The sequence below is a fragment of the Branchiostoma belcheri genome, unplaced genomic scaffold, assembly GCF_001625305.1.
Source record: "Branchiostoma belcheri isolate BF01 breed outbred unplaced genomic scaffold, Haploidv18h27 scaffold49, whole genome shotgun sequence".
In the NCBI taxonomy this organism is placed as follows: domain Eukaryota; kingdom Metazoa; phylum Chordata; class Leptocardii; order Amphioxiformes; family Branchiostomatidae; genus Branchiostoma; species Branchiostoma belcheri.
Genome location: NW_017804120.1, coordinates 472,106 through 479,910, shown reverse-complemented (window position 1 = coordinate 479,910; position 7,805 = coordinate 472,106). Strand labels below are relative to the sequence as shown.

The 7,805-nt window shown below is 37.8% G+C and overlaps 1 long non-coding RNA gene across 1 annotated transcript; it reads left to right on the top strand.

The window, feature by feature from the left end:
* The first annotated feature begins 487 nt into the window (after positions 1-487).
* LOC109479552 lies at positions 488-3,551 on the top strand. Its single transcript, XR_002140789.1, has 4 exons — positions 488-571; positions 1,110-1,156; positions 1,425-1,570; positions 1,972-3,551. It is a non-coding gene; the product is annotated as an uncharacterized LOC109479552 (long non-coding RNA).
* The last annotated feature ends 4,254 nt before the right edge of the window (positions 3,552-7,805 follow it).

Here is a 7,805-nt window from a genome sequence, read left to right as displayed (position 1 = left end):
TGTTTCTACAAAAATATTACCCAAATACGTGACTCTTGCCAGCCAGGAGCGCAAAACAACGTACTGACATGACCGCGCCCAAACGCTATTGAGATGTTGGCACGAGCGCAAAACAACGCACTGAAATGACCGCGCCCAAACGCATATCATTACGATTATCGAGTTGTTGACATGACGCTACCCTCTGAGGCTCTGTCACGCCGCTACCGTGGCCGACAAGTACAAAATTTTATACCGCAACTTTTGGTGTTTTACACCGCAACTTTTGGTGTTTTACACTGCAACTTTTGGTGTTTAACACTTGCAACTTTTGGTTGTGTTTTACACTGCAACTTTTGCTGTGTTTTACACTGCAACTTTTGCTGTGTTTTACACTGCAACTTTTGCTGTGTTTTACACTGCAACTTTTGCTGTTTTACACTGCAACTTTTGCTGTGTTTTACACTGCAACTTTTACTGTGTGGAAAACTTACACCCCTCCCCTTTTACAAAGAATTGTCCCTCAATAAGGTCAAAGGTGACAAAGATGGCGGCGGCCTGAGAGTTAGTGTTGTGAGACATCAACAGACTAGTTAAGATTTCTCCTTTTTGGTGAATCTATTTACAATTGTAGCGGTTTTAAGTTGAAAATTGTATCCTACTGTAGTAGTTTGTGTAGGAAAAATCGTACCGAACCGTTCTTTTCTCTGCATATTTTGTGCACATGTGAGGTCAAAAATATTTGAAGACGTGTCGGTTTTTTTTGGGGGGGGGGCATAAAACTAAAGATTGAGTTCAGATAACATTGTCAACCAACCAATAAATTGTAACTGTCATCGTTTTCTTATACTTTGTTCTATTATTAATTAGCATTAGCGTCAGGTAGGTGTGTGTGTGGGGGAGGCGTTTCTATTATTCTATACATGTTCGTTTCAGCCTCTTACGTAGCAGCCTGTTCTGGAATGCAGATGGAGTTTTTGCTGAAATTTTAGAGGATAACTCAAGAAGGGGTTTTGGAAATTAGGTAGTTAACAATGTCACAGAATATGAGAAATGTGGATATCTGTATGTAGCACATACTTATGCAATGTAATACTGCTTGCTAGATGTATATTTTTCAATGTTTTTAGGAACTAGTCAGAGATGGTGACTTAGAAGTTGGGAATACCATTCATATGTGAGTATTTATTGTTCTTCCTTGCACTGCATATCTACTTCATTAAATATACTCAGGTAACACAGGTCGCATCTGTGATGGTTTAAAGCTGAAGCTTCAACTTCTTTGTCTTCTCTATTTTCTGTGTTTTGTCACCAGATCTAATACCCTTTTTTCCCTGATCTAGAAATTGCATGGTGGCCAGGTATAGCATTATGGCCTTCTATATTTATTGCTTATATCAGTGTGATATTCATCTTGTAAATTTTCCCAATTTTCATCATTTCAGTTGGTGTATCCGCTTCTGCATGATGTCCTTGTTATCAGATGACCTGAATAGCTTTGCGCAAGGCTGGAATGACAGAAGGAAGCTGCCTGGTCACGGTGCACCTGCTGGCCGTCCAAATGCACTTTATTTCCTGCCACACCTTTCAGGTAAAGTGGTTGTTTTGGGGCATAATCTAGACACTGCCATTTGGCATGAAACATCAGTTTTGTACATTTAGTACACTCTGCGTTAGACGGGATGGTAAAGTTTGATCCATTCACTTCAAGATAGTGTCGATACGTGGATCTTTAATATGGTTGAGGTACATGTATGGCTCTCCTCAAATATGAAACCGTCAGCTTAACATTGCATCCAAGATAATGCCCCTTGCCAAAGCTAGCTACTCATTTCCTTACTTATTTTTCATTTGTACCTTTGTTGCCCTTATACATGTAAAATTGAATTTGTTAGAAGGATCTGGAAATAAATAATGATTGGTGTTTATTGTATAAAAATAAGTTATCATCTTTAGTCATGTACTAATTTTCTCCATCTCTGGTCTAAATAGGGGGCCGAAAACCTACTACAAGACGTGGATGCGAGGATGCTCCACCATGCACAGCGAGAGTGCACATCACCCTCACTTGTTGGGAATGACAGATTTCATCGCTACTTATGTGATATGTTGCAAAGGTTAAATAAGAGGTATCCCACAAATTGCGATGATGCATCTTTCTTATGCGCTTTGATCATCCTGCATTATACAAACACATCTCAAATTATATTTTTAACATTACAAAGAAACGAGAAAAAGCCGAACCATTGTATTAGAGTAGTTTTAAAGCTGTTTGTAAGACAAACATGTATATTACCTATTTCATCTGTTCACCTGTACTTAGCCCGATAGGGCATGAATGTACAATAAAGGTTATTATTAACACTGTACCGAGAGCTGGTGGCAATTGCAAATTAATATACATCAAACCTGTACACAGAACACCTAGTTTATGTGTCCACTTAATTGGTGGTCCTTTGGTGATTTATTTATTGTAACAGATGTAGAGGAACTGATCTTCTCACACACTTAACTTGTAATATTATGTCATCACAAGACTTAACCAGCAACAAGAACTCTTAACCAGCAACAAGAACTCCACAACTTGTAATGTAAATTGATAGAATATTCGGCTTTACCTGCAACAAGAACTCTGGCAGTCTACTGCAACACTAAGAAATATGCTTTTCCACACATACTAATGGCAGTTAACATTGTTTATGGAGAAAGTACATGTACATCATCATATTACATCATCACAGTATTCATGAGAACAGTACAATGTAAGTTTGTTATGCTTTTAGAAACAAGTAATAGTAACAGTATTTTTAATTCTGTGTTTGATATACCATATCCACAACTGTACACTAGGATTGCTATACTGTTAGTTGTAAGACGCTAGACTTGCGTGCATTGCCAACTAGTCACAGTGATACTGCATATATTTTTGGGATGCTTTCCTGATTTTCATAACATTAACATCACATAGAATCACATACTGGTACTGTCATGATCTGTTTGACAACAACTTGACATGAAGGACCTATCAACATTATTCAGAAAGTGCTTTATTTAATACCCTATCTAATGTGCAACTACTTACAGTGATACTACACATACAATTTTTGAGATGCTTTCATGACTTTCATTAGAAACACCACTTACAATCACAAACTGGTACCGTCATGATTTGTTTGATGACAACTTCACATGAAGAAACTTCATGTGATGTACTGTGTACATAGCTTTTCTGTAGTACAGTATGGGATCAGGGGGAAGGGTCACATGGATAAACTATAAATCATTGATTACTGATTGAATACTTTTATACGAGATACAAATGTACAGGAAATGTTACAGGTGAGTACATGACTATTGAAATTTGGATTTAAATGGGAAGTGTTGTGCTATACACTTGATAACTCGTACCCGGATGGCCTCCCTCACTTCTGCATTGGAGCTGGTGCCAAGACGCCTTCATAGCCCAAGCTTGTTGTACCTGTACTTTAGCTGCCGCACACTGTATACAATAAATAAATAAATTGGTTTGTTGACAGCACAATTGCCTAGTTTGTTCCCCTTGAAATAAGATTGAAAAACAAAACTGTTGTTTCAGATCATATTCATACACTACACCATATAACACAATACATCATGTAGAGACAGTCTATCATGATGAGGCATTCTGCATCTTTTAAAAGTTATTTTACATGTACACCATGATATTCCTTGACCATCTCTTTCTAAAGAACTGCTTAGCCACCCTTATTCAACATTAAGAGCTGTGCTGGTAGAAAACATTGATGCTACAATATTTTAACAATTGTACAATAACAAGCATTTCTTTAACACATGACAAACATGTACACATAAGAGTGTTCAAATGAAGCTCCCCCTGATATAATATATAGTACTACCTGCCTTAGATCCACGTCATGAAAGTTGCTAAAAAATGTTGAGATCTCAAGAGTACTGATAGCCTCTTTTCCAGTACTCTACCAGAAGTTCCTCCTCTGGAAAGACAACCATAGACAACCATATTGTAAGTCATACAAGTATTGGTCATACAAAAATATTACATCATTACATTTTAATCCATGAAGCCATAATCAGCAATATACCAAAAAATGTGACTTGTAGACAGATCATAGAGAAGCGACTTGTGGCTTGTAGACAGATCATAGAGAAGACAAAAAAGAACTCTATTTATCATCCATTTAGGTACAATGTAATGTCATGCATATACATGTACATGTAACAGTTACTAACTAACAGATAAATAAAAGGATGTAAATAAATCAAGATAAGATGGTGTGTTTTGTATCTATATAGCCGGTTATTATAGATACAGATTTACTGGGGGTTCATGGGAGAAAGGGTTTACAGTTGCTGGAACTGTTGAAATTGGCTGTATTTGACACTTCCAAAAAAGACAAATATGTACTTCAACATAACCAGGGATAGTAGTACACATAATCTTGGCTGTAAAGTACATGTAACAATTATATTGAGTAGAAGTATGATATGAAAACATTTTGAAGTTGAATAACAAAAATATCAATATTACAATTCCTTACCATTGTCATAGTTCTTGAGGCAGGGGGCGATCCATGACTGAAGTAATAAAAGAACATCTTTTGTCATGTGACATTAAAAACTCGACAACAAATTCTTTCTGCAATCAGGGACGTCGAAAAGCCTTGCTGCAGCTGCAAATATAGAATAATAGAAACGCCCCCCCACACACACGTACCTGACGCTAATGCTAATGCTGATTAATAATAATAGAACAAATTATAAGAAAACGATGACAGTTACAATTTATTGGTAGGTTGACAATGTTATCTGAACTCAATCTTTAGTTTTATGCCCCCCCTCCCAAAAAAAACCCGCACGTCTTCAAATATTTTTGACCTCACATGTGCACAAAATATGCTGAGAAAAGAATGGTTCGGTACGATTTTTCCTACACAAACTACTACAGTAGGATGCAATTTTTAACTTAAAACCGCTACAATTGTAAATAGATTCACCAAAAAGGAGAAATCTTAACTGTTGATGTCTCTCACTCAGTCACAGCACGACACTGTGACTCTCAGGCCGCCGCCATCTTTGTCACCTTTGACCTGACAGGGGGACCGTCCATTATAAAAGGGGAGGGTTGTAAGTTTTCCACACAGCAAAAGTTGCAGTATAAAACACAGCAAAAGTTGCAGTGTAAAACACCAAAAGTTGCAGTGTAAAACACAGCAAAAGTTGCAGTGTAAAACACAGCAAAAGTTGCAGTGTAAAACACAGCAAAAGTTGCAGTGTAAAACACAGCAAAAGTTGCAGTGTAAAACACCCAAAGTTGCAGTGTAAAACACCAAAAGTTGCAGTGTAAAACACCAAAAGTTGCGGTGTAAAACACCAAAAGTTGCGGTGTAAAATTTTGTTCTTGTCGGCCACGGTACGCCGCCCACTTCACTGAGCACAGCCCGACCGAGCACAGCGTACCGTCTGTAAACAGCTCACTTCAACAATACATTACATCGTGGGAACACCTCAGCAAAGGTATCTCATGACATTATCTGAAAGTTTATTGAAAGTTTATTGAATATCCTTGCCCGAGGGCTAATTGCAGTTACAAAGAACATAAGAAAGAAAATACAGTGGTATGTGAGACTATATCTACGTCTAGCATTAAGTACAGTGGTATGTGAGACTATATCTACGTCTAGCATTAAATACAGTGGTATGTGAGACTATATCTACGTCTAGCATTATACTATATCCTACAACATACATGGCACCCATTGAAATTTCAGGGCAGCAAAACTGGATGTTTAAATTCAAGTCAAATTTCCGGCCATTCTTTTAATGTAGAAAGTTAAATCAAACTTATTCAATAGCATACTGGTATTTGTGAGGCAAAAATGCGATGTCACTGACTAAAAACGGTTGCTTGTTTTGTATTGTAGGGTGAGCCTGGTATCGACCTTACGTAGCTTGTTTCTTTGGGGGCTATTTCAAACGCTCAAAGTACGAAAATTTGCTGTCAAACAGATATCCTTTTCCAGAATATTTTTGACGCCTGAAATTGCATGGGATGCCCTTAAAACAGATAGAATTTCAAGTTATACAAGTAAAAGTCCTCTCTTCACCTTAAGAAAATATTAAGGCGTTTATACAAAAAGGCAAGTGCAATTAAGCAAGGAGTCGTGGATTGTTCTGTGTTGTTGTTACGAATAATTATGATTTTTATAGATATTAAAGCTATCACATGTGAGTGTCTATGCAACCATATTCAGTACTGTTATACTAAAACAAGGAGGAATAACTATCCTTCATACAACATCTAAGAGAGTTCGCGAGACTTTAAAAATCAACAACGTGTGTTTATGTATATACAGTTTCGGTCATAAAATTGTCCAAAAGTGCCACAATTACGACACTTATTTGCCACTTTTAGTTGAACAGTCTTGTATACAAAACAAAGATTCTAGCACTTTGATGTTTAAAACTGTCGCCAATTTTTGCTTCCAAAGCATGTCTCCTTTTAAAGTTTTATTTTATAGGGCCACACCAAGTAAATTTTATGGATGACGTCCGCGCGCGCATTGATTTTGGCCTGTTCCTAGAAAAAAAAACAAGAAATTCTGCTTCCTGTAACCATGACCAAAGAGTCACGACAGTGCCTCAAATCGTCAGATTGACGTGAAACCCGTAACGCGAAAACAGGACAGGACGACAACTGCTATTCCACCTGATTTATTGCTGTTTTGATGATGAATAAAAGACTTCTTGCTTGTTACACTGTGTCACCTCATTCAATTTGTGTCCTAACATTTGTCATCTCTTAGTATATTTCTAATCTAGGCATCTTGTTTTTTAGGGCCTTTCTTGTTTTTTTTTTTCGCCCACTCGCATTAGATTTAGGGTCTTCAAAGGACGTCATCCATAAAATTTACTTGGTGTGGCCTAGCCTGTCATTCTGTGTACTAATGAGGTCGGGGGGCCTGTGATGATGTGTACTTTTCTTGTTTAGCCGTCAGAAGCTTGTTGACTTTGTGGGAGTGTAAGCTTTGTCTTGCTCCTGTTTTTTTGTGGGCCCAACCCTTGAATGAAAAACGATCATACCAGAATGACAGTTGTAGCTAAAAATATCACAAATTTATGCAAATGTGAAGAAAGTATAGATCTCCACAGGAAAGTGAATGTCCTGGAATTAGAGAAAGAAAGTATAATATCTTTTTTTTTAATTCCTCGATCACAACACAATCATAAATATTTCGAAAAAAATGTGTCAGGTATTTTTAAGGGGAGGGGGCACTACTATAAATATTTGATAGTCTAATATGATAATGTTTAATAGTCTGATATGTAATTATATAATATCTATTAATTAATATCCCTCCCCAACACTGTTAGAAACTTAATTTTGACAACGCTTTCCGGAACTAGCAAAAATACGACACTAGAAGTTTGCAATGAATAGCCCTTAAAAGAATGCAGTAGGGTTCAAGTACGGTGTAGTGCTGTACAGCGTTTGTGGTGAAAGACACGCTTTGAAAAGCGACGTTTGTTGAACGATACGTTGGCAACTAACCTGGTATCCAGTCTATCGTGGTTGGGGCAGATTTTCTTCGGGGCTTCGGGGCTCTCTTCCCCGCCCGCCTCAGCTAGGTTCCCCGGTAGGTTTTTTCACGAAGGGAAGTCGATTAGCCCAACCAACTCCCGGCGTGCAAAAGTCTATATCACAGTCGTAACTCCTACCGGGCGGTCTGTTGAGCTGGACGGGGGAAAACTATTAGAGCTCCGAAGACAGCCTGCCCCAACTACGGTAGATTGGACACCGGCTACTCGGC